General features: G+C 38.4%; 1 protein-coding gene across 2 annotated transcripts in view; it reads left to right on the top strand.

Moving 5' to 3' along the window:
- LOC114285411 (receptor-like protein 7) overlaps positions 1–23,745 on the top strand; it is a 306,773-nt gene that overhangs the window by 43,082 nt on the left and 239,946 nt on the right. Inside the window, exon 1 of one of the 2 annotated variants that reach the window (XR_014335697.1) lies at positions 15,720–16,568. The exons of the other annotated variant lie outside the window; for it this stretch is intronic. The gene's annotated coding sequence lies outside the window, so the exon portion shown is untranslated. Of the gene's footprint in view, positions 1–15,719; positions 16,569–23,745 lie in introns of those variants that run through there. 2 annotated transcript variants of the gene reach the window in all.

Raw genomic sequence — 23,745 nt, 5'->3', positions numbered from 1 at the left:
CTCCATCAGGAAAGAAGAAAGAGTCACCTTCCAATTCTTGAAAGTCCAGTAAAAATTATGACTCCGGTAATGAATGAGGGGTTGACAAAAAACTAAACTCGGTGAATCGAACTACCGCCATCAACAACACATAAAACATAACAGGTAGGTCGGTGAATAGCTTCCCAAATGACAAGAACAATTCAAATAGTCATATTTTTCAATGAAATACAAATAGCGGGTCGTAAGCTTCGTAAGCTTCATAAGCTTCATTTTTTCACACATTGAGTAGTCAAATCGTGGAGAGACTTGTCAGTATATGTAGATAGATTGTGAAGTCATGTGACCTGGTGCACAGTCTTTGGTTTTATTGATTTGTTTATTACAGTGACAACTCATCTCTTATTTACATATGTGGGATTCTCAACTCAGAAAGTCACATGGCAACAGTGAATTCACTGATTTACCTTACTGTCAGCATGCCTTTATTTTGTGTGTATATGCAGATGGATTGTGAAGTCATGTGACTTGGTGCAGAGGCTTTGGTTTTCTCGATTTTTTGCTTGATTTTTTTTATTACAGTGACAACTCATCTGTTATTGATATACGTGGGCATCTCAACTTAGAAAGTCACATGGCAACAGTGAATTCACTGATTTACCTTACAGTCAGCATGCCTTTATTTTGTCCTTATATGCAGATGGATTGTCAAGTCATGTGACTTGGTGCACATGCTTTGGTTTTCTCGATTTTTTGCTCGATTTTTTGTATTACAATGACGACTCATCTGTTATTGATATATGTGGGATTCTCAACTCAGAAAGTCACATGGCAACAGTGAATTCATTGATTTACCTTACAAACAGAATGCCTTTATTTTGTCCTTATATGCAGATGGATGGTCAAGTCATGTGAATTGGTGCACAGGCTTTGGTTTCCTCAATTTGTTGCTCGATTTTTTTTATTACAGTGACAACTCATCTGTTATTGATATATGTGGGATTCTCAACTTAGAAAGTCACATGGCAACCGTGAATTCACTGAATTACCTTACAGTCAGCATGCCCTTATTTTGTTCGTATATGCAGATGGATTGTGAAGTCATGTGACTTGGTGCACATGCTTTGGTTTTCTCCATTTTTTGCTCGACTTTTTTGTTACAGTGACAACTCATCTCGTATTGATATATGTGGGATTCTCAATTCAGAAAGTCACATGGCAACAGTGAATCTACTGATTTACCTTACAGTCAGCATGCATTTACCTTACAGTCAGCATGCATATATGTGGGATTCTCATTTATCCGTTCATAATCAACTATATAAACGAGTAAAGGTGAAGACACAACCTTACAACTCATTTCGCCCTACGAAATTATCATTCATTTGTTTTAAAAAATTAGCATGGCTACATGGTTCATAGGAGGGAGTGGGGGTCGCAGAGGTGGTAGGAACTTGCAAAGGGGTGAAAGTTCACGACGAGGAGGGGGAAGGGGAAGTGGCGATACTGAAGATGAAACACCATTTCCTTTCTTGGATGCCTCTTGTGCTTATCATGATAGGTTTGGGAAGCGACATTTTGTCATGCCCAAGTACTATCGAGATCCATGTGGTTTGGTGGAGGATCCATCAGAAAATCAAACAGGATATGGTTATGCAAAGGCTAGACTTCTTAAGTGGCCCGCACTATTTATAGAGCGAGTGCAAAACGAAAGATTATGTCGGGAAAGACGACTAAAGGTGCCAAAAGCACGTTCTGTTGAGATCCAAAAGGAAGATCCTGATAATGTTGTTCGACTATGTCAAACACTACAACGTGAGATTTCTCAAATAGGTCGTAGATTGGCCCGCGATATGCAGCTACTCATACTTAAGAAGGATGCCCAGAAGAACAAAACAGAACCAAATGTTGCGGCTATCAAGGCTATCATGGAGGATCCTGAACTTGTCTCTGACGCTGAGCTTTCGGATTGTTCAGACTCTGAGCCACCTGCCGATTTAAGCGCGAATTAGGTGTTAATGTCTACACTTCGGCAATATAACAACTTGCATTAATATGTAATGTCTGTGTTAGAGTAAGTATAACTGTTATGTTATGTTATGTTTATGTTTAAGTTTATGTTTATGTATTGTGTCTGTCAAATGTTACGGCTATTAATATGCAATATTAGGTCATGAATTAGGTGTTTGTCTATCTAACTGTTATGTTTATGTATTGTGTGTTCAGTTAAGAGTGTCCAGGATGTATGTAATGTGTGTTCAGTTCATGGTGTCCATAATGTATTTTTGTGGGAGAATTATGTCTGTACTACCTACGTAACTGAAAACTATTACATTTGCAACTTCAGTTATGTTGTTTTCATGCCCGTATGAGTATTTTGTAAAGTACTGACTTCGTATATTATGTATTAAGTATTATTACAAAAATGTTGAGAAAATTTATTTTAGGAGCTCTCGCTGTGGCCTTTGTCTTCTTGGCCTACTCCGCGGTGGTCTTCGCGTCTCACCCTTCATCGTTGCTCGTCGAGTTGCACAGTGTGTGGGTGTGCTTCGAACTGTACAGCATGCATATCACATTCTAACCCATAACAAAGACGATACAAAAAAATAAATTTTATAAATGAAAACGGGTACAAAACGGTTTTACTAAACTGGTTTACTAAACTGATTTTCTGAATTACATTCTCACCTTCTAACCCAAAACAAAAGAATAAATATATATGTATGTTTAAATGAAAACGGCTTTCGTAAAGCCAAAATAATTTTCTAAATAACACCTTCCAACCCAAAACAAAGACAAAAGAAAAAAAAAATTACATGAAAACGACTTTAGTAAAGCGAAAAAAAAAAATTTTATTAATTACACAAAACAATAAGCAAAAAAATATTTACATGAAAACAACTTTAGTGAAGACGAAAAAAAATTTTTAATTACATTTTCTAAATCAAAACAAAGAAAAAATGAAAAATGTAACATGACAACGGCTTCAGTAAAGCCAAATAAATGAACATGATTGGCTTAATAATATCTACATGAATATGATTTTGAAATTATATATATGAAAAATAGTATGTAAAATTAATATATGAAAAGAGGTTTTTTTTCATATTATGTAAAATTTATGAATTACACATTCTAAACAAAAACAAAAACAAAAACAAAAGAAAAAAAAAACATATTTTAACATGATAATGGCTTTAGTAAAGCCAAGTACTAAAATATACAGTGTAAATATATTTTTTAAAATATGTTTTATGTTTTTTTCTTTTGTTTTATCTTGAAAATAGCGTTTTATTCCAACAAAGTTTATGTTAAAAACGCTGGGCGAAAAAAAAAAATTCCCTGTTAAAATCACTATTTGTAATAGCGTTTATTCATGTTAAAATAGCTATTCGTAATAGTGTTTTTATGGCAAAAAATTTTTGTGTAAAATCGCTATTAGAAATAGCGTTTTCTGGCAAAACGGTTTTGTGTAAAAAGCGCTGTTCTTAACAGCGTTTTTCTTGAGAAAAAAATTAACGCTAGAAGCGCTATTCGTAACAGCGACTTCTTAATCAAAGTCGCTATTTGTAATAGCGATTTTCCTGTTCATCTACTTTTGCGCTCCTAACAGTAAAAGCGCGAATAGTAATGGCGCTTTAGCTTAGTTTTGGAATTCCGTCAGAAGTTGGCCTAGTTTTGGAAATGCAATGTAAAAGAGGCTTATATTGGGAAAAGACCCATTCCAACTGTACTCTTCATTTTTTACTAGTTAAAATCAAAAAAATGTATGTTCTTTATTTTACTTAATTTCTTTTTTATTTATGTACTCTAACATTAGTATTTATTTTATCTATCTATACATACAGACTATTTAAAGAGCCTCCCAAGACTCTTCAAATGTAGCTCATTTTGAAAATTTTTGTTAAAATAACTATTGTAATAGTTAGTCTATTGGAGTGACTAAAATATAATGAAGATAGGTATAATAGCTAACAAATCTCATTTAAAGAGTTCATTGGGGATATTCTTAGTACTATTAATGTGGCTAGAATGTTTTAATTTGTTTTGATGTGATTTCATAGTTGATACTTATGTTTCTTATTTTGTTACTTGTTAGGATGTTTTTATAAAAATTCAGCTTAAATTTGTGGGTAATTTGGGTCTATCCCAAGTTCAATTTATTGAGCTCGAACTAGACTTAGGCGGGACTTGACAACACTCAACACTACTTGGGTAACCCTCAACTTATTGAATTTGTTTGAGGTGCACCCCAAGTTAAAAATTATGAGCTACCTTAATTTATACTAAAATCCTAATGTAATACAAATCAATCCGTTTTCATTCCAAATGTACCAAGATGTCATTTCCCAGTGTAAATTTTTTTTTTTGCCTATTTTGTGTTTGGATCATAAATTTGGATAGAGATTTGAAAAGGAAAACAAAAAAAAAGAAATAGGAAAAAAGAAATAAAATGTGAATAAAATATAAGTTAAATTTTTTCTTTATTTTCCTTTCCCTTTTTTATTTTTAAATCTTTATCTAAATTCATAATGTAAACAACTATTTTATAAGCAGACTCATCACATTTATAATCTCATATGAAACTCTAATGAAATGAAAATTTTGATCATAAAATGAGTACACAAGATCAATATTTAACTAAAATAAAAATGAAAAAAATTATAACATAATGATGGAAAAAGTTTGATTAAAGTTGACTTACTTAACATAAAGAGCCAGAGACTAGACCTTGTATTGGTTGGATGACTTTGAAATATTTCTCTCTCTTTATCCCACCAACCCAACGTTTGTTAGTCTTCTATTTCTTTAACAATTTCAGTCTCAAAATGTTCCATTCACTATTGCTTTCTAATTCCAACTACAACTTTTTCTTCACTTACTTCCAAACTTGTTGACTTGCCTTGGGACCACTACTAGAATCAACGCTTAAAATATATTTGGGCAAAGTACTTGGACCACTAGTCTTTGTATTTTGAGTACTATATTATTTTGGACTATGTAAATTTCTAGAATGTGATTATCGATTTTTCAATAAAATGAATCGTCACTTTTAATTAATACCCTCCGAAATTTATTTTTCAAAATTTTGGGACAATAAAAAAATAATGAATCTTAAAGTTATGCTATAAAAAAGCAAAACAATTTTAAAATTGCCAACTTTTAATTTATTCAGACAAATTACGATAGTAATTCTTACTTTTATATCATTTTTGATTTTATAATTTCAATGTATAGCGATCCCGGGTTTACCCTTGTTATACCGTGATCCGGACATGTGTCTGTGGATGTTAGTAGTTGTTTATTATCTTGTTTACATCCTTTTTACTTCGTATTTGAGTTATAGGATGTGTTGGGCGGATTTGTTTCAGGTTGGTTGAGTTTAGAAACCAAAACTAGTTGCCCAGATTTTGGCCTGTACGCTCGAGCGGGGGTTTGGGCGCTCGAGCGGAGATTACACCTATTCAGTATTTTTTTTCCTGTGCAGCGTTGTATGCTCGAGCGTGGTATTGGCCGCTCGAGCGGGGTTGTCTGAGTGACGCTCGAGCGTAGAGTTGGAAGCTCGAGCGGAGGTCTGGTTCTGCAGAAATGCTGGGAGAGTGCATTCTGCGCTCGAGCGGGAGTTTGTTCGCTCGAGCGGAAGTCTGTGAGTGGCCGCTCGAGCGGGGTGTTCTATGCTCGAGCGGGAGACTGGGTTTAAGTCCCGAAATTTGTGACTTTTCAAATCACTTTTTACTTTCTCTTCTCTCTCCTACTTTTCCAAAAACACCATTGTTGAGCCTCTCACTCTAGATACTACCTTCTCTCTAGGTTTTGATCTAGTAGGAGTGATTTGCTCACCTTTGGCCTTTACAAAAAAGTTGTTGATCGTTGAGGGCTACTTTTTAATCTGAAAATCACGGGTTTTGGAGCACGTTGAGTTTTGTCATCTTCTCCTTTGGGACTCCGAATTTGAGGTAGGGATATCCTACTCCTCTCTATGGATTTTGTCTTTAAATTTTGGTATTTTGAGATGTTGGGGTTGGTTTGGTAATTTTGTGGAAGTTTGGGGCTTTTGTGCAATTTTACAAAAGTTGGGGTTTTATTCATAATAAACCTAGATGCATGTTTGGCATAGAGAAATGGAATGAATGTTAAATCATTGATGAAAATGGGACCTAAGGGTTGAAATGTTAATTATGGGAATTAACCTAATTACATTGTTTAATTAATTGGGATAATTAATTGAGAAGAATGAGGAAATGAAATGTTGATTGAATATCCATTTGTGCATTTATTTTCTGTTTAGAAATAATTGCTTTGGGCTATCGGTGGAGGATAGTCGTGATTGTTGTAGACAATGCATGTTGATTAGGCAAACTGAAACTAATCAATGAAGTGTGTCATGGAACTTGATGGTTGATAGAATACATTGACTATATGTATTGAGTGATGGTATATAGAACCCATGTGTTTGTATACATTATGTGTAGAGGATGAGAAAGGGGATGTACTCCGCGGTTTAGGGGAAGATAGGGGATGTACCTCTAAACCGGATAGCGTTGGGAGAAGATAGGGGATGAACTCCGTAGACACAGCTTATATGCGTGTCTAGAGAAGTGAAGATAGAGCTTATATGCTTATCTTTGTGATGTGTGGATATAGCTTATATGCTTATCTGTGGATATTGTTGTTATACATATCTGTTGTAGAATGTGGATATAGCTTATATGCTTATCTGTGGATATTGTTGTTATACATATCTGTTGTAGAATGTGGATATAGCTTATATGCATATCTGAATGTGAGATATAGTTCTTATACATATCTGTGGAAATGATGATAGAGCTAGCGTGCTTATCTGTTGAAAAGGGGAAAATGAAAGGAAATTTGGACTTATAAGTCGTATGACATAAATAGATGATTTATGTGATTGTATCAGTGTTGGCCATCTATCAATTGCTAATCTTTTAGTCATTGTTCATGGTTGGTTTAGTGTATTTCTACTGGGCTGTGGCTCACCCTATATGGGAATATCATTTTCAGGTGCAGGAAGCATGCCACCTCCAAGAACATAGCTGGGAGGCTAATGGCGGACATGTTTTGTCGTCTAACTTTTGATGTATTACATGTAACTTCAAGCCAAGGGCTTAATGTGTAAACGAGTTAGTACCCTTTTGTTGTAACCAAGTGTTAACTTGGAAAGCTGTAAGCCCGTAGGGCATTTTGTTTTGATGTTAACATGTAATACATATGTATATGAAACTCTAATGAATAAAGGAATGTGGATGGTTTGTATGTAAATGCATGTCTTATCCGATGGGTTAATGTTGTTATTTTGAGGGCGTTACAACTTGGTATCAGAGCGTACCGGGTTCAAATACTTTGGGTACGTGGGAAGTGATTAGGATCACAATGGGTTTGTCTCGCTTGATAGAGACTTAGATGTAGTATCATATGATATGTGCTTACTTGATAACATGCTTATGTGACTATGTGGGTATGGGATTTAATTTCTAGGATGTTGATTGGACCATTGGGTTTCTGGGAGTCTTGTTGGAAAGGCACTTGATCAATGCTGTTTCTAACCGGAACTCTAGTAACGCCTTGGGACTATCATTATCCGGAAATGAAATTCGTAAGTGCTTATGTGTTTATGTGCTTATGTGGAGTGAATTACAGTTGTCCATGCATTAGGACGTGAGTGTTTAGTTTCGACACATTTGTGAATGTGCTTATGTTCTGTGTTACCTTTATTAGGATGTCAGGACGAGGAAGAGGTGCTAGGCGCGGTAGACCTGCGAGGCAAGAAGCACCATTACCGGGTGAGATTCCGGCAGTGCAGGAGGGAGTTGGGCAGGCCAATGTGGCCGAGCCAGTGGGTCAGCAGGCCATGGGTGCCTTGGCCAGAGAGATAGCAGGAGCTTTGGGTATTCTTAGAGCTGGGAATCAGGCCGCTGAGGCAGGGCCTTCTTTCTTGAAGAGGGAGTTCTTCCGGTCTAATCCGGATGAGTTTATTGGAGATCCGAAGGAGCCACTGAAGGCTGATGAATGGCTAGAGCAGATGAGTAAGACGTTCGAGATGCTTGGCATCGAGGACGGAGCACTGAAAGTGACCTTGGCATCCTTCCAACTGAAGGGAGATGCGGGTCAGTGGTGGAAGTACGAGAAGGCTCGTGTTGGTGGTACTTGGGAGGCGTTTGTGAATGCTTTTCAGGAGAGATTTTTATCTGCAGTAGCTAGAGAGAAGCTGAGGGATCAGTTTAGCCGGCTTAATCAGCAGGGCTTGTCAGTGGCCGAGTTTGAGGCTACTTTTACCAGTCTGTCTAGGTTTGCACCTGAACTGGTGGCGTCTGAGGAACGCCGTTGCTATGAGTTTGAGCGGAAGTTGAGGCGGGGCCTCAAGCTGAGAGTTGGTGGGTCTTATATCCGAGAGTATAGACACCTGGTAGATGCTGCAGCTCATATGGAGCTCATGATGCAGGAGGAGGATGAGGGGCAGAGAGGCTCCAAGAGGAGCCAGGATAGTCAGGGTGATGGCAGGAGGCAGAGGGGTTCTAACCCTCAGCAGTCGCAGGGTGGTGTTGCTAGATCGACCTTCCCAGTCCCGAGTTCAGGCTCCGGGAGAGTTGGTCAGGGGGAATTCACCTGTTTCAAGTGTGGCCAGTTGGGTCACAAGGTTTCTGTTTGTCCGCAGAAGGGTGGGGGTCAGAGAGCTGCTTCTTCTTCAGCTAGACCGCAGAGTCAGAGTTCGGGCAGGGGGCAGCCCTTGTCTTGTTATCAGTGTGGACAGCCTGGGCACCTGAAGAGGTTTTGCCCGCAGTTGAGTGCCACTTCGGGAGCGTCTGGTTCTAGGCAGACGCAGGGTTTTCAGCCAGCTCAGTCTGTGCAGGCCTCGAGGGCCAATCCGGGAGCTTCGTCTTCCCAGTCTGTGCAGCAGTCTTTTGCTCCGAGAGGTGAACAGGTAGACCAGGGGCCTACGGGGCGCGTGTATGCTGTTACCGCGCAGGATTTAGTACCAGCTCCATCAGTGGTGAGAGGTACGTTTCTGTTTTGCAACTCGGTTGCTAGTGTGTTGATAGACACGGGTGCATCTCATTCTTTTGTATCTGCTGCATTTGCATCTGTTTTGGAATTGGAGTTAGCACAGTTAGCATCTCCTATTTGTGTGGTATCGCCTTTGGGCGGTGAGTTGATCCTGAAACAGGGTGTTAGAGGATGTGATATAGAGGTCGCCGACTATAGGCTTCCTTTTCCGTTTGTTGTCATGCCCATGAAGGGTTTTGATGTTATTTTGGGTATGGACTGGCTATCGTCATACCGGGATGTTATTGATTGCTACCGCCAGAGGGTCACGTTATGTACCTTGAGCGGGGAGTGGTTCCATTTCTTGGGAGACCGGGTTGGTAGTGTTTTGCCACCGGGGTATGATTCGCGAGGGCGAAGTGAGCTTAGTAGTCTACTGGCTAGCGTTGAGACGGGTGAGTGTGATGAGACCCAGGTTATATTGCCGAGGGTGGTTTGTGAGTATTCGGATGTCTTTCCCGAAGATCTTGTTAGTTTGCCACCTCACCGAGAGATAGAGTTCTCTATTGATCTAGTGCCCGGTACGGCGCCGATTTCTATGGCACCTTACCGTTTTGCTCCAGCAGAGTTGGTTGAGTTGAAAGTTCAGCTCCAGGAATTGCTAGATAAGGGCTTTGTTCGCCCTAGTGTTTCGCCGTGGGGAGCGCCGGCCCTCTTTGTTAAAAAGAAAGATGGGGCCTTGAGATTGTGTATTGACTACCGGAAGTTGAATCGGGCTACGGTTAAGAATAAGTACCCTATGCCCCGTATAGATGATTTGTTTGACCAGTTGAAGGGTTCCCGTTGTTTCTCTAAGATAGACTTGAGATCGGGTTACCACCAGTTGAGGGTCAGGGATGAGGATATTCCGAAGACGGCATTCCGTACGCGGTATGGCCATTATGAGTTTCTGGTGATGCCATTCGGGCTTACCAATGCACCGGCAGTCTTTATGGACTTGATGAACCGGATTTTCCGGGAGTTCTTAGACCGATTTGTGGTCGTCATCGTGGACGACATCCTTATCTATTCACCTTCTGAGGAGGAGCATGAGGTACACTTGAGAGTGGTGCTTGAGTTACTTAGAGCCCATAGGCTGTATGCCAAGTTTGGGAAGTGTGAGTTCTGGCTGGGGGAAGTTAAATTCTTAGGCCACGTGGTATCCGGGGAAGGGGTGTCTGTTGATACATCCAAGGTTGAGGCAGTGCAGGATTGGGCACAGCCTAAGAGTGTGTTTGAGATCCGCAGCTTTCTGGGATTGGCTGGGTATTACCGTCGGTTTGTGAAAGATTTCTCCAGGTTAGCATCACCGTTGACTAGACTGACTAGGAAGGGAGTCAAGTTTGTGTGGAGTGAGACTTGTGAAAAGTCGTTCCAAGAGCTGAAAGTTAGATTGACCACCGCTCCGGTGTTGATTATTCCGGAGAGAGGGTTGGGTTATGCGGTTTATTGTGATGCCTCACGAGAGGGTTTGGGTTGTGTATTGATGCAAGAGGGGAAAGTAGTAGCTTATGGCTCACGTCAGTTGAAAATACACGAGAAGAATTACCCCACACACGACCTAGAGTTAGCAGCAGTAATCTTTGCCTTGAAGATTTGGAGGCACTACCTTTATGGTGAGAGGTTCGAAGTGTTCTCGGACCACAAGAGTTTGAAGTATCTGTTTACACAGAGAGACTTGAATTTGAGGCAGAGGAGGTGGATGGAGTTCATCGAGGATTATGATTTTGAGTTGCACTATCATCCGGGAAAGGCCAATGTTGTGGTCGATGCCCTTAGTAGGAAGACCATTAGTGATGTAGCTTGTATAGCCATCCGGGAATGGGAGATGTTGGGAGCACTTGGCGAGTTTGATTTGCTACTGGGCGAATTTGTTGAGGCTGCGGCCTTGTTTTCTGTTGTTGCGCAGCCTACACTTGTGAGTAGAGTGTTAGAGGCACAGAGAGGTGACCTTGAGATAGAATCCTTCCGAGAGAAGATCTCCAGTGGGAAAGTTGAGAAGGGTTTGACGGTGTATCCCGACCTGAGTGTGAGATACCGAGACCGTTTGTTTGTACCGGAGTCTTGCCGTGAGGAAGTACTCCGAGAGTTTCACCATTCGCGCCTTGCGGTGCATCCGGGAGGCACTAAGATGTACCAGGATTTGGGTCGCCAATTTTGGTGGCGGGGTATGAAGAGAGATGTGGCTGCTTTCGTATCGAAGTGTCTTACTTGCCAGCAAGTGAAGGCCGAGCATCAGAGGCCAGCGGGTTTGTTGTAACCCTTGCCTATTGCCGAGTGGAAGTGGGAGCATGTCACTATGGACTTCGTTGTAGGTCTTCCGAGGACTCAGCGGGGTAGTGATGCTATTTGGGTGGTTGTAGACCGGTTGACTAAGTCGGCGCACTTTATTCCTATGCGCGTGAGAGATTCGGTAGATCATCTTGCCGATTTGTATATTCGGGACGTAGTGAGATTGCACGGGGTCCCAGTGACGATTGTCTCAGATAGAGATCCTCATTTTACTGCTAGGTTGTGGCAGAGTTTGCAGAGTGCCTTGGGCACTAAGTTGACCTTTAGTACGGCTTATCATCCTCAGACTGACGGGCAGTCCGAGCGCATTATTCAGATCCTCGAGGATATGCTTCGGGGTTGTGTCCTGGATTTCAGTGGGACGTGGGAGAGGCACTTGCCCTTGGTAGAGTTTGCCTACAACAACAGTTTTCAGTCTAGCATCGGTATGGCACCGTTTGAGGCCTTGTATGGCCGACCGTGTAGGTCTCCAGTTTGTTGGGCCGAGGTGGGTGATGCACCTTTGTTGGGTCCGGAGTTGGTTAGGGAGATGACGGAGAAAGTTGAGCTTATCCGTAGGAGGCTTGTTACAGGCCAGAGTCGGCAGAAATCTTATGCTGACCGTAGGAGGAGGCCTTTGGCGTTTGAGGTAGGTGATCATGTCTTTCTGAAGATATCACCTAGACGAGGCCTGATGAGGTTTGGAAAGAGTGGGAAGTTATCCCCTCGATTTGTTGGTCCTTTTGAGATCCTTGAGAGGATAGGTGAGGTTGCTTATCGATTAGCCTTACCGCCGCAGTTGTCCGGAGTGCATGACGTGTTTCATGTGAGTATGCTTCGGAAGTATGAGCCAGATCCATCACATGTGTTGGATTGGACCGATTTAGAGGTAGATGAGGATGCCTCGTATGAGGAGAGACCGGTTCGGGTCTTGGATAGGCGGGATCAGGTCCTGCGTGGCAAGACCATTCCTTTGGTGAAAGTCTTGTGGAAACATCACGGAGTGGAAGAAGCCACTTGGGAACGTGAGTTGGAAGTCCGAGAGAAATATCCGGACTTGTTTGTTGATATGTAATATTGTAATTAAATTTTGTTGAACTTAAGAGCTTTTATATATGTCTTAAGTTGTGAAACATTGTGAATGTTTGGTTTATTGGAAGTATGTTTGGAACTTGCCTCATATGGAAGTTGAATGTGACACTATATGTGTTGAATGTATTGTTGAAAGTACATATGTTGTTTACATATTGTGATATGCCTCTTGTTAAATGGAGGGGGTGACCGGTAATGGGTCGAATTGTTGAATGTTAAAGTGTAACATTGTCTAAAATGAAGGAAAATCTGTTTTTGAAAAACTTGTGCTTAATTTCGGGGACGAAATTCTTTAAGGGGGGGAGGTTATAGCGATCCCGGGTTTACCCTTGTTATACCGTGATCCGGACATGTGTCCGTGGATGTTAGTAGTTGTTTATTATCTTGTTTATATCCTTTTTACTTCGTATTTGAGTTATAGGATGTGTTGGGCGGATTTGTTTCAGGTTGGTTGAGTTTAGAAACCAAAACTAGTTGCCCAGATTTTGGCCTGTACGCTCGAGCGGGGGTTTGGGCGCTCGAGCGGAGATTACACCTATTCAGTATTTTTTTTCCTGTGCAGCGTTGTACGCTCGAGCGTGGTATTGGCCGCTCGAGCGGGGTTGTCTGAGTGACGCTCGAGCGTAGAGTTGGAAGCTCGAGCGGAGGTCTGGTTCTGCAGAAATGCTGGGAGAGTGCATTCTGCGCTCGAGCGGGAGTTTGTTCGCTCGAGCGGAAGTCTGTGAGTGGCCGCTCGAGCGGGGTGTTCTACGCTCGAGCGGGAGACTGGGTTTAAGTCCCGAAATTTGTGACTTTTCAAATCACTTTTTACTTTCTCTTCTCTCTCCTACTTTTCCAAAAACACCATTGTTGAGCCTCTCACTCTAGATACTACCTTCTCTCTAGGTTTTGATCTAGTAGGAGTGATTTGCTCACCTTTGGCCTTTACAAAAAAGTTGTTGATCGTTGAGGGCTACTTTTTAATCTGAAAATCACGGGTTTTGGAGCACGTTGAGTTTTGTCATCTTCTCCTTTGGGACTCCGAATTTGAGGTAGGGATATCCTACTCCTCTCTATGGATTTTGTCTTTAAATTTTGGTATTTTGAGATGTTGGGGTTGGTTTGGTAATTTTGTGGAAGTTTGGGGCTTTTGTGCAATTTTACAAAAGTTGGGGTTTTATTCATAATAAACCTAGATGCATGTTTGGCATAGAGAAATGGAATGAATGTTAAATCATTGATGAAAATGGGACCTAAGGGTTGAAATGTTAATTATGGGAATTAACCTAATTACATTGTTTAATTAATTGGGATAATTAATTGAGAAGAATGAGGAAATGAAATGTTGATTGAATATCCATTTGTGCATTTATTTTCTGTTTAGAAATAATTGCTTTGGGCTATCGGTGGAGGATAGTCGTGATTGTTGTAGACAATGCATGTTGATTAGGCAAACTGAAACTAATCAATGAAGTGTGTCATGGAACTTGATGGTTGATAGAATACATTGACTATATGTATTGAGTGATGGTATATAGAACCCATGTGTTTGTATACATTATGTGTAGAGGAGGAGAAAGGGGATGTACTCCGCGGTTTAGGGGAAGATAGGGGATGTACCTCTAAACCGGATAGCGTTGGGAGAAGATAGGGGATGAACTCCGTAGACACAGCTTATATGCTTGTCTAGAGAAGTGAAGATAGAGCTTATATGCTTATCTTTGTGATGTGTGGATATAGCTTATATGCTTATCTGTGGATATTGTTGTTATACATATCTGTTGTAGAATGTGGATATAGCTTATATGCTTATCTGTGGATATTGTTGTTATACATATCTGTTGTAGAATGTGGATATAGCTTATATGCATATCTGAATGTGAGATATAGTTCTTATACATATCTGTGGAAATGATGATAGAGCTAGCGTGCTTATCTGTTGAAAAGGGGAAAATGAAAGGAAATTTGGACTTATAAGTCGTATGACATAAATAGATGATTTATGTGATTGTATCAGTGTTGGCCATCTATCAATTGCTAATCTTTTAGTCATTGTTCATGGTTGGTTTAGTGTATTTCTACTGGGCTGTGGCTCACCCTATATGGGAATATCATTTTCAGGTGCAGGAAGCATGCCACCTCCAAGAACATAGCTGGGAGGCTAATGGCGGACATGTTTTGTCGTCTAACTTTTGATGTATTACATGTAACTTCAAGCCAAGGGCTTAATGTGTAAACGAGTTAGTACCCTTTTGTTGTAACCAAGTGTTAACTTGGAAAGCTGTAAGCCCGTAGGGCATTTTGTTTTGATGTTAACATGTAATACATATGTATATGAAACTCTAATGAATAAAGGAATGTGGATGGTTTGTATGTAAATGCATGTCTTATCCGATGGGTTAATGTTGTTATTTTGAGGGCGTTACACAATGGATTTGATTTTGATATGAATTTATAATTGTCTCAATTTAGTCCAATTAACTTTTAGTTTTTTTTGGATAAAAAATGGACACATAAATGGCACGTGTGATGCATTTATAGATAAAAAATTATAAAATTGTTCAATTCAATGAGTCAATCTCAACCAATTCAGTAATATTTTCTTTCAAGAACCCTAATCAGTATTATTATTTGAACTAAATTAACACAAAATTTAAAATTAAAATTCAAAATTGAACTTATCAAAATTACTCAAACTAAAAATGGCATAAAGAACAAAATGTAAAGATTACCGATATAATTTCTCATGTGGTTTATGGAAAACCGTTACTAATAGTTTTGGGACCACTGAAATTAAAGACAAAGACTAGCTGTTACGAACTTAAAGGAGTTTTTCCCAAATTAAGCCAAATTAGCAACCTATTTTTCAAACTAGGCCTAGTTTGGACGGAATTTCCAAACTAGGCTAAAACGTGGTTGTGAACCACGTTTTCACCGTTTTTGTAGCTGTCATGCGGAAATTTTGTGAAATCATAAAAGCGTGGTTACAAACCACGCTTTTAATTCGATTCTCAACTAACTCATTAACATTTTTTCTTTTAATAACCATAATTAATGTTATCAATTAAATCAAATTAAAACAAAATTAAAAGTTAAGAATTCGAAATAAAATTAATTAAAATTACTTAAACTAAAATGACATAATAGACAAAATGTAAAAAATATCAACATAATTTCTTATTGGAATTAAACACAAAAAATCACTGTTGCGAATTTGGAAGTCATGTGGGTGGTGGATAGAATTACACAGTTGCCGTGCTTGACGGGCTGGGCTGGGTTGCTCCACCACCACTACCATAGAAAGACTTAGCAGTGTATATAAGAATGAGTAATACATTTATTCCTTCTCCATCATCAAACTACTATCCTTCCTATACTCTCCTTTTCATATCTCTCCGAATCCTTCTACCTGTAAGAAAACAAAATGAGTTGGGTTATGTTTGTTCTTCATCAATTTCTTCTGCTATTTCTCTTGTCTTCTTCTTCTTTTTCTACTTCTGCACGCCATACCTGCCTTGAGGACCAGAGATTTTCACTTCTCCAATTTAAAACAACATTTACCATAACTGCTAATGCCTCTGTTTTTTGCGAATCTTATTCTCATCCTAAAATGGTGTTCTGGAATGAGAGTAGTGATTGCTGCTCGTGGGAGGGGGTCACGTGCGACTGGTCCAATGGTCATGTGATTGGACTTGACCTCAGTTGCAGCCAACTTCAGGGCACCATCCAACCCAACACCACCCTCTTCCACCTTCGTCACCTCCAAACCCTCAATCTTGCCTTCAATGACTTCAATTTCTCTACAATTTCACCTGATTTTGGCTCCTTTCCAAGTTTGACCCATATCAACCTCTCTTGCTCTAATTTTACTGGCCGAATTCCTTCAAAAATCTGCCATCTGTCCAAATTGATTTCCCTTGATCTCTCTTTAATGAATTATAATCCTTATGGTGTTGATTATTCTCCGGTGAGACTTGAACAACACACTTTCAATATGCTCCTTCGAAACCTAACCCAATTAAGAGAACTACACCTTGGTTCGTTGAATATCTCTTCACCTTTACCTCATGCTTTGCTAAATCTATCTTCTTTGACATCTCTCAGTCTTTCTGATTGTCAACTGCGTGGGAAATTCTCAGAAAACATTTTTCACTTTCCAAACCTACGAGAGCTCTATGTATGGGGAAATCGGGACCTCACAGGTAAATTTCCATACTTCAATGCAACTAGTTCCCTTCAGTTTCTTGATCTTGGCGACATAAGTTTTTCTGGCCAATTGCCTGAATCAATCAGCAATCTTAAAGCCTTGAATATTTTGTACCTCCTCAATTGCAACCTTTCGGGGTCCATTCCAGCTTCTGTTTGGAACCTTACAAAAATCACCGATTTAGCCTTCTCGTCTAATAGTTTCAGCGGTCAAATCCCCTCATCAATTTCAAATAGTTTCAGCGGTCAAATCCCCTCATCAATTTCAAACCTTGCAAGGCTTAATAGATTTTATCTTTTCGGAAACAATTTGAACGGACAAATACCGGATTCAGCCAACTTACTCTCTTGGCTCTTTCCAGCAACAACTTGAACGGTCAAATACCGGATTCCCTTGGCAACATGAGCCAACTTACTAACTTGGATCTTTCTGGAAACAATTTGAACGGTCAAATACCGGATTCCCTTGGTAACATGAGCCAACTAACTTCTCTCGATTTGAGTTACAACTCACTCAATGGAACAATACCATCTTCGTTGTTTGCTCTGCCTTCACTGGTTGAGATAAGATTGAGAAACAATAAGCTACAGGGACCAATTCCAGGATTAGTTTATGAACTCCAGAACCTAACATACTTGTGGGTTTCATCAAATAACTTAAGTGGTGTAGTGGATCTAGATAAGCTTCTAAAGCTTAAAAATCTGATCTCTCTTGATCTCTCATATAGTGGTCTCTCATTGAGCATCAACAACAGTGTCAACTCTACCTTGACCAACTTTGAAACTATAAGATTAGCTTCTTGCAACTTGAGCAAATTCCCAAACTTCTTGAGAGAACAAGCCAGATTGCGTTCTCTAGACCTTTCAAACAACAAAATTCACGGTGAAGTTCCAAAATGGTTATTCAATGTGGGGAAAGATTCATTGGAAAATTTAAATCTTTCTCATAATTTCATTACAAGTTTAGAGCGCCTTCCATGGAAGAATCTACAGCTTATTGACCTGCACTCCAACTCACTCCGAGGACCACTCCCTGTTCCACCTAACACCACATATGTTTTCTCTATCTCAAACAATAAATTGACCGGAGAAATCCCTACATTGATTTGCAATCTGAGTTCACTTGGAGTTCTTGATCTGTCTAATAACAGTTTGAGCGGGTTGATTCCACAATGTTTGGGAAACTTGAGCAGCAGTCTCTCAGTGCTGAATTTAGGGACTAATAGCTTTTCTGGCACCTTTACTGCAACATTTACCAAAGGCAATTTCCTAAGGAATCTTAACCTGAATGGCAACCAAATTGAAGGACAAGTTCCACGATCTTTGCTCAATTGTGAATACTTGGAAGTTCTAGATCTTGGAAAAAACAAGATAAATGATACATTCCCCCACTGGTTGGAAACTCTTATAGAATTGCAGGTTCTTGTCTTGAGGTTTAATAGGTTTCATGGTCACATAGGCACCTCCAAGACCAAAGGCAAACATCCTTTTCCTAAATTGAGAATTATTGACATATCTTGCAATGAGTTCACTGGCCTTTTGCCAACAAATTATATCAAACAATTTGGAGCTATGATGAATGTTGATGAACATGAAATGAAATTGAAATACATGGGTGCCAACTATTATCAAGATTCTGTGGTGGTGATGATTAAAGGATATGAGATTGAATTATCAAGAATTTTAACAGTCTTATCAATCATTGATTTTTCAAGAAATAAATTCCAAGGAGAGATTCTGAAATCCATCGGGAGGCTTAATTCACTTCGGGGTCTTAACTTATCCCATAACAACCTGGAAGGCCTCATTCCAACTTCACTTGGAAATTTGAAAAACCTTGAATCATTGGATCTTTCCTCAAACAAGTTTGTTGGGGAGATTCCTCAGCAATTGAAAAGTTAGATGTTTCACCTTTCGGACAACCAACTAGCGGGACCAATTCTTCAAGGGTGCCAGTTCAATACATTTGAAAATGATTCATATAGTGGGAACTTGGCTTTATGTGGAATCCCCTTGTCAAAGAAATGCAGGGAACTACAGGCACTGCCACCACCACCAACAATCCAACAAGACAGGAACTCAGACAAGTCAAGTGAATTTAGCTGGCTAGTTGTAGTGATGGGGTATGGATGTGGCTTTGTATTTGGAATGATTATGGGATATCTTATGTTTCTAACTCGAAGTCCAGAATGGCCGATGAAAATTGTTGAAGGAAAACAATATAAAAAGGTGAAAAGGTCCAAGAAGAGTGCCCACTGGCGCTGTAAAGAAAGAAATCAGCAAAAACAAATGGCGTCATTTAGGTAAGTAGAATTTGTTTTTAAAGCATTACTTTGTTGAATTATCTTTTATGGTTTCTCTGTATACGAGATTATTGGGTTGCTAATGTGTTTATTTCAAAACTAGATCTGTTCCATTAAATAGCACAATAAAGCAATGGTGTCCACTTGAAGGGGTGTCTCATGTAGCTGTTACATTTGACTCCATGTGCATCCAGATAGCAGCTATACAGGATCACTTCCAAAGATTTTACCCTTGTTGCTGTATTGAGTTCTAAAACTTTGTTAAGCTGTTTAGTTTTCTTAAAGCACGAGTAAAATAAGAGTTGCATAGCATGACTCTTTCTTGTTTCTTTTCTCGCATCATGTAGCAACCTTTAAAGATTTGTACTTTTTGTATATAGCCACTTTTAAATTGGATTTCAGTCAAACTTGGCCTTGCTGAGTTTTTTAACTTTAAAATGCAATCTTAAAAGTTACAACTCAAACCATTCCCCTTGTTTCATTCTTAATCATTTTTGAATGACAAAATTGTTGGCTATTTGATAGAGAATTTGCATTGAAAATCATGATGTGTTACTCCTTTTTAAAATTTTGCCAAGTTTGCTTGTTGGGAGGTAAAAACATTCCCAATTCAATGGTGACTAAGGGATCACACTCGAGATATTGACTAGCACTTGTTTCTATTGAAACGTGGGAATTTTGTGATTAATTACAGTAGGAAAATGGCGATTTTGAGAGTATTGATTGGAAATGTTGTTCATAAGCGAGAAATGAATCATGGAAATACAATCAACAGTGGGGTTTACTTTTTTCAATTGTGATAGTTTGGTGTACTATATTGTTGTATTTTCTCTGCTACTTTTTTCAATTGTGATAGTTTGGTGTACTATATTGTTGTATTTTCTCTGCCAACTCTGCCCAATACAATAAAGTATTAACTGAATGATTGTTATAAACATTAAAAAAGAGGATGGCAGTTATTTGTTAGTCAACTGATCTTAATGTGTCTTGTTGTTCCCTTCAGTTTCTGGCTATGGACGGAGCTCCTCCAGTTTGGATGTCCAAATTCCACAACCAATCCGAATATTCAAACTGGACGTTTAGTTTAGTACAAGCAATAGATGCTTGTCGCATTGAAACTTTTTATAAATTAATGGTTAAGATTTTGTCTGCTTATTTACTAATTAACAATTAGATCCAAATAAAAAGCTTGACCCAATATTTAGTATGTTAATAAGGAGACAACCTGATTGCTCAAACAACAGTCTTTAGTCAATATTCTGATTGGAAAGAAGCCATTCTCTTTGAATTATCTGTAGGAGCATTGGATAATTTTTCTTCTCAAACTAATTTTTTTCTGACCAACTACCTAATTCAATCAACAATCTTTGATCCTTAAGTAGTTTGTACCTCTCTTATTTTGCAACTTTTTAGTATTGCCATTTTTTTAAATAATGATATAGTAAAACCTGTCTGTGAAATACATAATTCAACAACATAACATTCAAATTAAAGTAAAATGACATTAAAATATTACGTTTTCATTTTAAACTACACATCCTAAAACGATATCATTTTAGTTTAGCTTTAAGCTTATAAGATATATTCATCCACTTTTTAGGGTCCATTAGAGATTGCATAACTTACTAACTTCAACATTTCTAAAAACAATTTAAATGAATGGATATCATATATTTCTTGGATAATCTTAAGATTATATTTCGATCTTAAATTTATGAAAAAAATTGTGAAGTTATGAAGAAAAAAAATACAGAAAATAAGGACAGTTTTCTTGGTCACTACCAGGTGGGTGAACTAGTTTTCTCTTTTCCAAATATCAAAACTTGGACAAAAGGCAATTTTAATATCCAAAGTATGCGATCTTTTTTATTTTAGTCCCTTAAGTTTCAATTTTGTCATTTTGGTTCTCAAAATTGTCAAATTTGAAGCAATTTGGTCATAACTCTCATGTCCGTCTATATTGTTAACGGGAACAATATGACTAAAAGATAATTTTAGGCCCTAAAGTCGTTCCTTAAGTTTTAATTTTTATCATTTTGATCCTAAAAGTTGTCAATTTGAGTCAATTTAGTCCTAGCTCCAATCATATTATGCCACATGTTTATTTACCTTGAATATATACCCTATTGCATTGTATCACCATACACAACATCTTCCTCATTTTTTTGAATGACTAAAATACCATTTCCCGTCCATTTTACATAACAAAACTAGACATATGGTTTAAATTAAAAACAAATGAAAATAATATGGTTTAAATTAACAAAGTTAAACACTCAAAATTTATTTTGTTAGAACGCTCAAACCTTGGATTTTTTTTTTTTAATTGTCCCTATGTTTTTTACTCCAATTATAAATTTTTTGTTGGTGCTATTGTTGTCATGAGTAGGAGCGTATTAGGATTTTATGTTTAGTTGTTCATGCCAATTTCGTATCACCTGGTTGGTTGTACTTAAAAAACTATAATTAGTGAATGAAACCATTTTTGTGTTTTTTTCCTTAACTTTATGTGCAACAATTTCTTATCCCCAAGCCAGCCTTGAGCGCACAAAATTGGGCTAGAGGTCGGACTTGGGAAGGTTTAGACAACTCTAAGCACAGCTTGGGCAACCCCTCAACCCAACTGAATATGCTTGAGTTGCACCCTTAGTTAAAATTTCCTAAAATTGCATGCAAAGAAATTGGCTATACAAATCAATCAATTTTCATTGTAAATGTAACAAGACTTCATTCCCCAATGTTAAATTCCCCCCCTCCCTAATGCTGTGTTTAGTTAGGGGATTTGAGAAGGGATTTAGAAAGGGAAAGGGAAAAAGTGTGTGAAACTTAGTGAAATGTAAGCATATTTTATTCACATTTCACTTACCTTTTCCTTTTCCTTTTCCAAATCTCCCAATCAAACACAGCGTAAATGTCTATCTTGAAAGTAGACTCTTCACATCTATAATTTAATTTGGAGCTCTGAAGAATTGAAAATTTTGATTATAAAAATGAGTGCATGGGATCATATCTCAATATTTCATCAAAATTAAAATGAAAAATTGTTACACAAGGATGGAAAAGGTTTGTATAAAGTTAATATGCAGAGCCTAAGGGTAGACCTTGTATTGGATGACTTGGAAATCTCTCTCTCTCTTTCTCACAGTATGAGTTCGGCCACTTTGAAAGTTCAACATGTGTCCACCTCAAACTACTTATTTCCAGCCACATTCCTTAAGTAATATCCCACCTACCCAGGTTGGTTTTTCTTCCATCTCTCGAGCAATTCCAGTCTCAAACTGTGCATTGCTTGCTTAGTAATACCAACTCCAACTTTTTTCATGACTTATGGCCAACCTTTGCTAGCTTTGGGGCCACTAGAATTACCACTCTATCTGTTTCGGTAAAATATATTTTGTTACTGAAAACGTTTATTACAAATAAAAAAACAAATATTTTTCAACATTTGATTTTGACCTTAAAATTAATGTGCTAGTGATTGTGGGTAAGATAGTGGCGGCAGTAGTGATGGGGCAGAAATTGTGGTGGTAGTGTTGGCGGTAATAGTGGTAGGGTGGTGGAGGTGGAGATCGTCTCATGTCGTTAGTAGGACAAGAGTTTAGTTCAAAAAATATTTTTCACCCAAATATACTTCTTTTCATGATCAATGGAAAATGTTTCAGTTGATTTTCATTTTTCGTCATACCAAACATTGCTGGAAGACAAGCTTGTTTGAAGAGTGGATACTTATAATTTACATGGTTGCCTTACTTGACAGGCTTCACCAGAGAAAGACTTACTGTTACTTAGCAGTGTGTATAAGAAGAATACATTTTCTCTTAACCTTCTCCATTATCAAATATCCAACTTATTCATTTTCATATCTTTGATTCCCATAAGGAGAAATGAGTTGGCAAATATTGCTTCATCAATTTTTGTTGTTTCTCTCATTTTCTCAAGTTCTTTCATGATCATCATCATGGTCTTCTTCTACTTCTGCACGCCCCACGTGCCTTGAGGATCAGAGATTCACACTATTCCACCTATCACCACAATTGCTTTCTCCATCTCAAACAATAAATTGACAGGAGAAATCTTTCCTTTAATTTGCAGTATCTAAACTTTAATTTCCTTTAAAGTTCTTGATCTATCTAATAACAATTTCAGTGGTATTATTCCACATTGTTTCGGAAACTTCAGCAATAGTCTCCCAGTGATGAATTTAGGGATGAATAGCTTTCATGGAACCTTTACTGCAGCATTTACAACAAGTAACATGCTGAGGAATCTTAACATGAATGGCAACCATATTGAAGGACAAGTTTTGCGATCTTTGCTCAATTGTCAACACTTGGAAGTTCTAGTTCTTGGAATAAACAAGATAAATGATACATTCCCCTATTGGTTAGGAACTCTTCTGGAATTGCAGGTCTAGTCTTGAGATTTAATAGGTTTCATGGTCACATAGACTTTAAGACCAAGAGTAAAGTTCCTTTCACTAAGTTGAGGATTATTGACATATCTTACAATGAGTTCAGTGGCCTTTTGCCAACCGATTATATTGAAAAATTTGAAGCAATGATGAATGTCGATGAACATGCAATGAAATTGAAATACATGGGTGATATCTATTATTACAATTATGTGGTGGTGATTATGAAAGGACATGAGATTGAATTTTCAAGAATCTTAACCATCATCTCAATCATTGATTTATCGAGGAACAAATTTATAGGAGAGATTCCGAAATCCATTGGGAGGCTTAATTCACTTCAAGATCTTAACTTATATCATAACAACCTCAAAGGCCACATCGCAACTTCACTTGGAAATTTGTAAAACCTTGAATCATTGGATCTATCCTCAAACAAGTTGACAAGTTTGATGTTTC

The sequence above is a fragment of the Camellia sinensis genome, chromosome 7 (assembly GCF_055761805.1).
Source record: "Camellia sinensis isolate YWXY chromosome 7, ASM5576180v1, whole genome shotgun sequence".
Taxonomy (NCBI): Eukaryota; Viridiplantae; Streptophyta; class Magnoliopsida; order Ericales; family Theaceae; genus Camellia; species Camellia sinensis.
This window is presented reverse-complemented; position numbering and strand designations above follow the sequence as displayed.